The sequence below is a fragment of the Lontra canadensis genome, unplaced genomic scaffold (assembly GCF_010015895.1).
Source record: "Lontra canadensis isolate GAN:19392208 unplaced genomic scaffold, GSC_riverotter_1.0 scaffold167, whole genome shotgun sequence".
NCBI classification, from domain to species: domain Eukaryota; kingdom Metazoa; phylum Chordata; class Mammalia; order Carnivora; family Mustelidae; genus Lontra; species Lontra canadensis.
Genome location: NW_022631161.1, coordinates 85,541 through 93,725, shown reverse-complemented (window position 1 = coordinate 93,725; position 8,185 = coordinate 85,541). Strand labels below are relative to the sequence as shown.

The window sequence follows — 8,185 nt, the reverse complement described above, 5'->3', positions numbered from 1 at the left end:
ACTCCCCTGAATGACCTAGCTAGTTAACTGGTCACTAGTAATTTGGTTACCAGGCAAATCAAGCTGCAAGAAAGGAAGTCAATATTTAAATTACTGTGCTATTGTTTGACCCATTCAAATGATTTGTTTTCAACATAAACATAAAAATGCAATATGAGATGCCTAACTAAAGCAAGCACCAGCAACAAAACCAAGACAGCTTCTCTTTTTCTAAGGTTTAGTCTTTGCCCAGAATTCCTTATCCATGGAATAGCCCATACAAAGAGTCATTGCTCCTACAACAAAGCCTTCTGCTGCCACACGCACGTGGTTGATCAGGTGAACAGACATTTTAGGATTTCCCCTGTTCTTCAATTTAAGTAATCCATATGCAACTATTGTTGCAAACTTTGCCATTCCAGTGGGAACAGATGGGGCCTCTCTAGCTTTTTGGATAAGTTTAGATCCCTGAACTTCATCATATGAAGAAAGAGAAACATCCATGCTGGTTTACATAGTGGCTGAAGAATCCTCCTACAATGACTTAGGCCTCAACTAAGAACCCATTCTCTCTGGAGAACTTGAGAATCCCTTATGGTGAGGTGAGGGAAGGTGGGGGAGTTACCTGAGAAGAAAAATAAATTTCCTCTACCTCCCAAACCCCATGATTTAGAGCAGTGCATTAAATGACAGGACTGAGACTATTATGTGTATTTTTCCTTTTCTTCAACAACCTATTTACCCTGTTGGGAAAAATATCTTACTTTGTTGCCAGAGACAACTGAATTATGCCAGTTTATTAAAAAAATCCTTAGTTATAACTGAGTCTTAGCTAAGCAACTAACTTGATAACTTCTTGATAACTTCTTTTACTTGAGTTCTCCATAATAACCACTCTTCAGGGGAGAATTTGGGAAATTTCAAAGAACTGGTTACTTAATCTGTATAATTGTTATTTTACCTATATTGAGTGATATAGTACTTTTGTGTTTTTTTGGGGGGGTTTCTTAAGCAGTGGCTTACAGCCCTTTTTTCCTTCTTCCCCCCCTTTTTTGTTTTTGTTTTTGTTTTCTGTTTTTTGTTTGTTTTTGTTTGTTTAGTAGCTTGAATCTGAACACTGAATGTGGGACTTGAACTCCTGACCTGGAGATCCAGAGTCACGCCCTCCACTGACTGAGCCAGCCAGGAACCCCTGCCCTTATGTTTTCACATCTACTTCTCTGTTGCCTCAAACTTAGTTTCTCTATTCCTTATCTTTAACTAAGTAGTTGTCTTGTCAGTACAACATCTTTGATGTGCAAGTAGGTTGGAATTTGTTTAAAACATGTCCAGAGTGGTTTAGATTGAAGAGAAAAGAGACATTTTTTTTTTTTTTCAATGAAATAACTTCTGTAACCATCATGCTTCAGCAGTGGAGTGGTTCCTGTCCAGTAGAATCTTTCATATACCTACAGTAATTTCACTGAAAGATTGCCACAGTACAGAGTAATAAAATTGCATTAGCAAGTTTGCTTGTTTTTCTTGCCACCTTTCCAGCTTGAGTTCTGAAAGTTGGCTAAAAATTTCCAATTTTTGATGAAATAACAACTGTATAATTTTTCTTTCCCCTTTGAAGGTAAAAAAAAATTAAAGCAAAAATAAATACTTAACTTACTTAACTCTGAATGATTGACTCTGATTTACTAGTCAAAAAATGGAAGGCTTTGAAAATGTACTGAAATCTACCTGTGCTGTTGGGGGTTGGCAAAGGGGATTTATGTGTCAGCCAAACAAAAAGCTGTCAGTGTTGCTGTCATAGAATGTGCTTGTTTAAGTAGCTGAAATTGGGGGCGCCTGAGTGGCTCAGTGGGTTAAGCCTCTGCCTTCGGCTCAGGTCATGATCTCTGGGTCCTGGGATCAAGTCCGGTGTTGGGCTGTCTGCTCAGCAGGGAGCCTGCTTCCCCCTCTCTCTCTGCCTGCCTCTCTGCCTACTTGTGATCTCCTTCTCTCTGTCATGTAAATAAAAAATAAATAAATAAATAAAAAATAAGATAAAAAATAAAATAAAATCTAAAAAATCTAAATAGCTGAAATTGATGGGGTCATATGCTGTACAATTGGATACATGGTTATTAAGTCAAAAGAAGGAATTTAAGTACTAGAGTCTGTTGCTGAGGATCCTGCAATAAACAGAAAGACGAAAAGTCTGCCTGTGTGCACGCGCGCGCGCGCGTGTGTGTGTGTGTGTGTGTTGATTTTGCCTTGTAGTTAGGGAGTGGGGAGGGAGATTGTGTGTTAGTACATAGTGCATAGAAAGTCCATTTTTCTCTTGCTGGCAAATGGGAAGTAAATCAGTTTGTGTCACCACAGATTGAGAGAAGTATTAAAACAACCCTGTCAGTGCTATACAATAGTTTTCAATTCCATCAATTCCTGATGTCCCTTTGGATAATAAATTACTGTAGGGTGACCTGGAAATAGGGATGTCTCTGCCCCATTTCTTTGTTTTGTTTTGTGGAAGACTTTGAAATAGTGGCTTGGTGAATGAGGATAACCTTGATCTCAAAGAATCCACTTTGCTGAATGTGAGAACAAGATCTTATCCTATTCATAATGATCAGTTTGACGTTATATGAACAAAACTGGTTTGCTTTTAGTATTAAAATGATAATCCACATGTATTGCTGCATTTGGGGTTGTGGTTTTACTAATTAGGAATATTTTCCAATGAAGAAGCCAACATATGGATGTTTAAAAAAAATACCTCAGACTTTCTCCTTACCCTCTCTGTCTCTGATGGGGCCTTGTTTGGCTTTTGAAACGTGCTGAGTTTTGCAGCTTAACCCTGAGCTCCACCACTACCCATCCTGTGACTTTTAAGGAATAATTTTCTTTTTCAGTCACGTTCAAACGAACCTTTTTGGTACTCCATACAACCTGATTCTGATTATGTAGCATGCAAAATTCAAGGGATCAAATCACCAGCAATTTGCTTCCCCAAGTTGCTTTCTTAAATCAGCTTTTAAATAGATTTATGTTGCCTGTGGATATAAAGCAGTAGAGTAAAACTAAACCTTCCTGATTTCCAAATCAGCATTTAAAGAGCTATAATTCATATTTAATGAAGAAAAACAGCTAAATAAGCATCCACAAGCATTTAACTAGAGACTTTATGCTCATAAAGTTTTTATCCTCTCTAAAAGCCCCTTTACCGTATCTTTTTATTATACTTTGATGCAAAATGCTAAAAGGAAGTTGGATATTGTTAGACTCCTATTAAATTATAAGAGAACAAATATTAAGAATAAATTTTAGCTCTGTTAACTAGGGCAAGACTGGCAATTTTCCTAACTGGTCCTCAATATTGAAGTTTTCCAAGAGAGAAAATGTTTTATTGCCAACAGAACACAATATTGAGGCCAGATGTCTCTGACCTTTTGTCTAAGAATAAAGCCCCTTCTATTTCAAGGCCAGGCACCCTGTTTATAAATGGCTACATCGTGGTGAAAATGGACTTTATTTTACCTGTGAAATTGGGTTTGGCCATTTCCCCTGAAATAAAGATGGGTGGTTGAGAGCTGCTTGCCACAGCAAAAGATCAAATTGATAACATAATGTACATCTATCTGGGGCTTGGTTGCTGTTTAAGTGTACATGGCTGGAATCTCCCATCCTTGAATAACCTCTTGTCTCAATATCAAAGCCAAGCCCAGGACTAGCTGAAAAGAAAGAGTATACTGTGAGAAAACCAGCTGATCCCTAGGACATTTCTTGATTGGCTAAAGTTGTCCAATTTGCTTCACATTTGGTCTTCCTTCTAAAGCAGACTTAAGAAAATGAATAATAAGCAGACAAGATCTGCTTAGAAAGTGTGACGGATCCAGGCTATTAATTTAAATAAATACTGAGATTTCAGCAGGGACATTTGGGCCGCTATTGATAACACTTAGGGAAGCGCCATTGCTTCTTCTGGGCATGACCAGTGTCTTACATATTTCATTACTTTAGGGAAGTAAGATGATGCCGTTGGCCTCAAAAAAATTCACTCCATCACCTCATCAGCTACAACCTCAAAACCAGTCTTACTAGTATTAAAGGCATTCACAGAGCTTTAACTTGTATTTCCAACTCTTTATGAAGTCATCACATGTAGGAATTTTTAAGTCGAATCACATTGAAGATCGGGATGAAAATAGCTTAAGTATTGTATTTCAGTCTTCTGAAAGGTACTCGCTTTTCCAGAAAATGCTGCAGGACCCGTGGTGGCACTTGATTTTCTGTCTGTGCCTCGGTTTTTTGATCACTGCCCAAGGACGACTTACTCCTGAGGAAATAGCCATATGGTTGGGAGTGAAATTTTAAACTGACCTCGGACTCAAACTCTGGTGCAAAAGGATGACTGTGAATTTCTTCTGCATTGGATGGAGTGCGCCATTGATCTTTGGAATGAAGTACAAGTGGTACCCTGTGGACTGCTATTTTAATGCAGCAGAGCAAATTCAATGAATTGCCCAATTCTCTAGGGCCCTTTAGAAAATGACTCAGAGCATGGTTTTAATGGAGAAATGGCACAAGGAAATGGAGCACAGGGTCTCCCAGTTCTCATCCATTAAGGCCAGGACATCTGAATGATTGCCTCAGGATTACTTATGGCCTTAAATAGAAGAGTTTAAAGACTGGACGGGGGTCTGACACTGAGACCCTGGATTGTTGATGTAGAATGACTCACTCTGTGTCTGAAGGATATCTACATCTTCTGACCTATTGATTGGCTTATGAAGATGAGAGAAGTCTTTAAGTGTCAGGATCCTCTATAGAACGTATTCTAATTGGCCACCATGGGAAACATAACACACTTGAGAGGATAGTTAGCTTTGGGCACTCTGATTTTGTGTCTCAGGTTAATATTTTTGGGCGCCCCTTCCATCTATATAGTCCTTCTCATGAGCTTGAAGTGGGCCCTTCCTGTGAGTGGAATGGGCACAATTATGATAATGCCATGTGGGAGTGCATTGAGTTCTTCATCCATATGAAATAACATTTTAAAAATATCCAAGGTAGATAAAATGGCTTGAATAATGTGTATATGGGGCATTGGTGTTGATTGAGTAAGGACATGGTACATACACCTTGAATCTGATGATGAAAACTAGACCTGTGTGTTAGAGAAATTTGGAATTTTTGAAAAAATCATAAAGCAAAAACTCTTACAGCTTAAATGTATTTGTTTTATTAGAAAGCCAGGGGTGGGGGGGAGAGAGAGAGAGGTGGGTAGAGCGAGAGAGAGAAAAACATGGCGCTGGATCTCCTGACCCTGAGATCATGACTTGAGCTGAAACCAAGAGTCAGGCACTTAATCGACTGAGTCACCCAAACACCCCTCAATATTTCTTATATGAAAAATATTCTGTATATGTTAGAGTATGTGATTTACCTTCCATTTTTACATGTTGTACACATTAATAATTCTACATGATTATTTTTTAATTGCTCTATCACATTCTCTATAACATAATTCATTTAACCAGTTCAATAATTTCAGACCCCTGTTTCCAAATTTATAATGTGATAAGTACTGCTATGATAGGAGTAACCCTTCATAGAAATTTTTGTTTCATCTTTGCTGCTTCCTCAGGATATTTTTTTTTTTTTAAGATTTTTTATTTATTTATTAGACAGAAACACAGCTAGAGAGGGGACACAAGCAGGGGGAGTGGGAAAGGGAGAAGCAGGCTTTCCACTGAGCAGGGAGCCCTATGTGGGGTTCCATTCCGGGATTCCAGGATCATGACCTGAGGCAAAGGGAAACGCTTAACCCACTGAGCCACCCAGGCGCCCCCTTCAGGACAATTTTTAAGAATGCAAGTATTTTAATACATGGGGTGCTCATTCTAACTTTGCTTAAATACATTGCAAGTTGCCTACCGTAGAGAGCAGGCCAACTTTTATTCCCACAAACATATTAGGAGAATTTATTTTCTCATACCATAGCCAAAACTGGGAATTAGTATTTTTTAAAAATAGGCCAATCACCAGACAGGAAATGTCTTCTTTTTAAAATTGGTACATTTGATCGCTGATTACTTAATTTTGAGTGGTTTACACTTACTAATCAGCAATTTACACAGCTAACTTGGTGCCCTGTCTATGTTATCTGCCAAAGTCTTTCTTACAGGGTGTTTGCTTTATTCTCTAATTTTTAAAGACCTCCTTATAGTCTAATGGTACCAACATATCTTTTTGTCATAAGTATTAAAATTTTTTTAATCAGTGTGGTTTGGAAAGGGGCACTTTCCAGCAGGTTTCATTTTTTACATTTTACTTAGCATCATTTATAAATGGGCAGGCACAGTGACTCAGCATTGGAGAAGGAAGAGAAGCCAAGGGATGTGTTGGACCTGAACTAATAGTGGAGTGAAGAGAGGTGATGAGAGACCAGAGTTCAAGTTGGTGTATTGTGAGCTCACAGAAAGGCGAAGAATTTATTGTATGGTCTTATATAAAATTTATTCCCACAAAGAGTAATTGGTGGTGGGAGAGAGATGAACTGGCAAATGATAGGTCAGGTTGAGGTGAGTGAACTCTTCTGCTTGAAGAAGGTGTCAATTAGAGAGTCACATTCACTCTGAAGCTCGTTAGGCTTCCACATGGTATGCTGCTGTCGAAATTTATAACTGACCTTTAAAAGTTGGTGAACTTTCAAAAGCAGCTGTGTGTGTGTTTTGTTTAAAGAGTGATTTACTTGATGAAACCCACCCAGTGGGACCTGGGGTGCATGTGGGACCTGTATTCCTAGGTTACTAGATCCCATATCTTGGGCTGACAACATTAAGCATGATCAGATTGCTGAAGAGGCTGCCTTTGGTCCCCAACATTGTCCATGTGTCTGTCTGTCTGGTATGTGGTAAGGAATTATTTTTCTCCAGAGCTTTGTGGTTCTAGCTGAAAAAATTTTGTCCCCTCCTGGGAGCCTTGTTTGTTTCCTTTCATTGCCATAGCCACTACTCCAAGGACTTTAGAACCATTAGGGAGACGGATATTGCATGTGGTTCCATAGAAAAGAAATTCATTCTAATCAAGAGGCTGTCACTCTTCATTCTGTTCATGAAGGGATGGAATGTTGAATGGACTTCAGTGACAGCTTTCATGAGCCCATCGTTTAATTTAATGGATAAAATAGAACGTTTTATTGAAATAGGGTTCATTTCCTAGAATGGCATGAATACACTCATATCACTTTTGTTATCAGTACAAACATGTGGTCAAGGGGGAATCGATTAACAGATATATTGTGATATATTTTCTGGTAACTCTTGACTAAGTTTTTCTTTTCCCTCTTCCTCCTTAGTAGGACAAATATGGCTGATGTCTCTTTGATCCCAGCATGCCATCCTGAAAAAGATACTCTACGTAGCTTAAGTAGATACTGTACAGGAATATTGTGAGGATTCAGAGTGATAAAACTTGGGAAAGTGCCTTAAAAAAACAGCGTAAAGCACTCAAAAATGCTAGGTACAGAGATGATTATTTGCAGGCAAAGTACAACCTCTTGGCCTTTGCTCCAACTTTTGAAGAGGTCATTACCACTGACAGAGATTGAATGAATGAGAACATTGATGAGGGTAAAGATGAAGGATAAAAACACGAGGACAGGAGAAGCATATGTGCTAAAATAATTAAACATGAAGGAGGAAGAATTTCTTTGTGTGTGTGTGGTGGGGTGTGTGTGTGTGTGTGTGTGTGTGTGAACGGTGGGGTTGCTTTGTTTTTGCTTAGACATCTGTATAGACATTTAATCACGACGTGGAGCCCAGGAGTGCAGTCAGTTTTTAAAGTTGCCCCATCCATCATGCTCTTCCTTCATGGACTTGAGTCAGCATGTTATAAAGCAGCCTGTGTTGCAAGTCAAGACAACTGACTGTGAGTCCCAGCCATGCCACCAATTATGTCAGCAGCCCTGGGACCCAGCTGGTTCATCTGAAAAGATGTATGGGAGGAGATGAGTATTTACAAAGGTGAGATCTGTATATAGTGATAGCAGTAGAGATGATTTTAGGTGAGAGATGCAATGCATTATTTATTTGTTTTATGTTAGAATAAATATAATTACTATATAAAGCATGAGTTTTCCGAGTATTAATGTTAAGTAAAAAAAAAAAAAAAAAGGTGAGAAATGAAAAAAAATAGTAAAGTAAAATAGAAATAAACTCGAAGAGACCAAACTGGT

At 38.6% G+C, this 8,185-nt stretch overlaps 1 pseudogene; it reads right to left on the bottom strand.

The window, feature by feature from the left end:
* Positions 1 to 210: 210 nt before the first annotated feature.
* LOC116859893 lies at positions 211 to 495 on the bottom strand (annotated as a pseudogene).
* Positions 496 to 8,185: the final 7,690 nt, after the last annotated feature.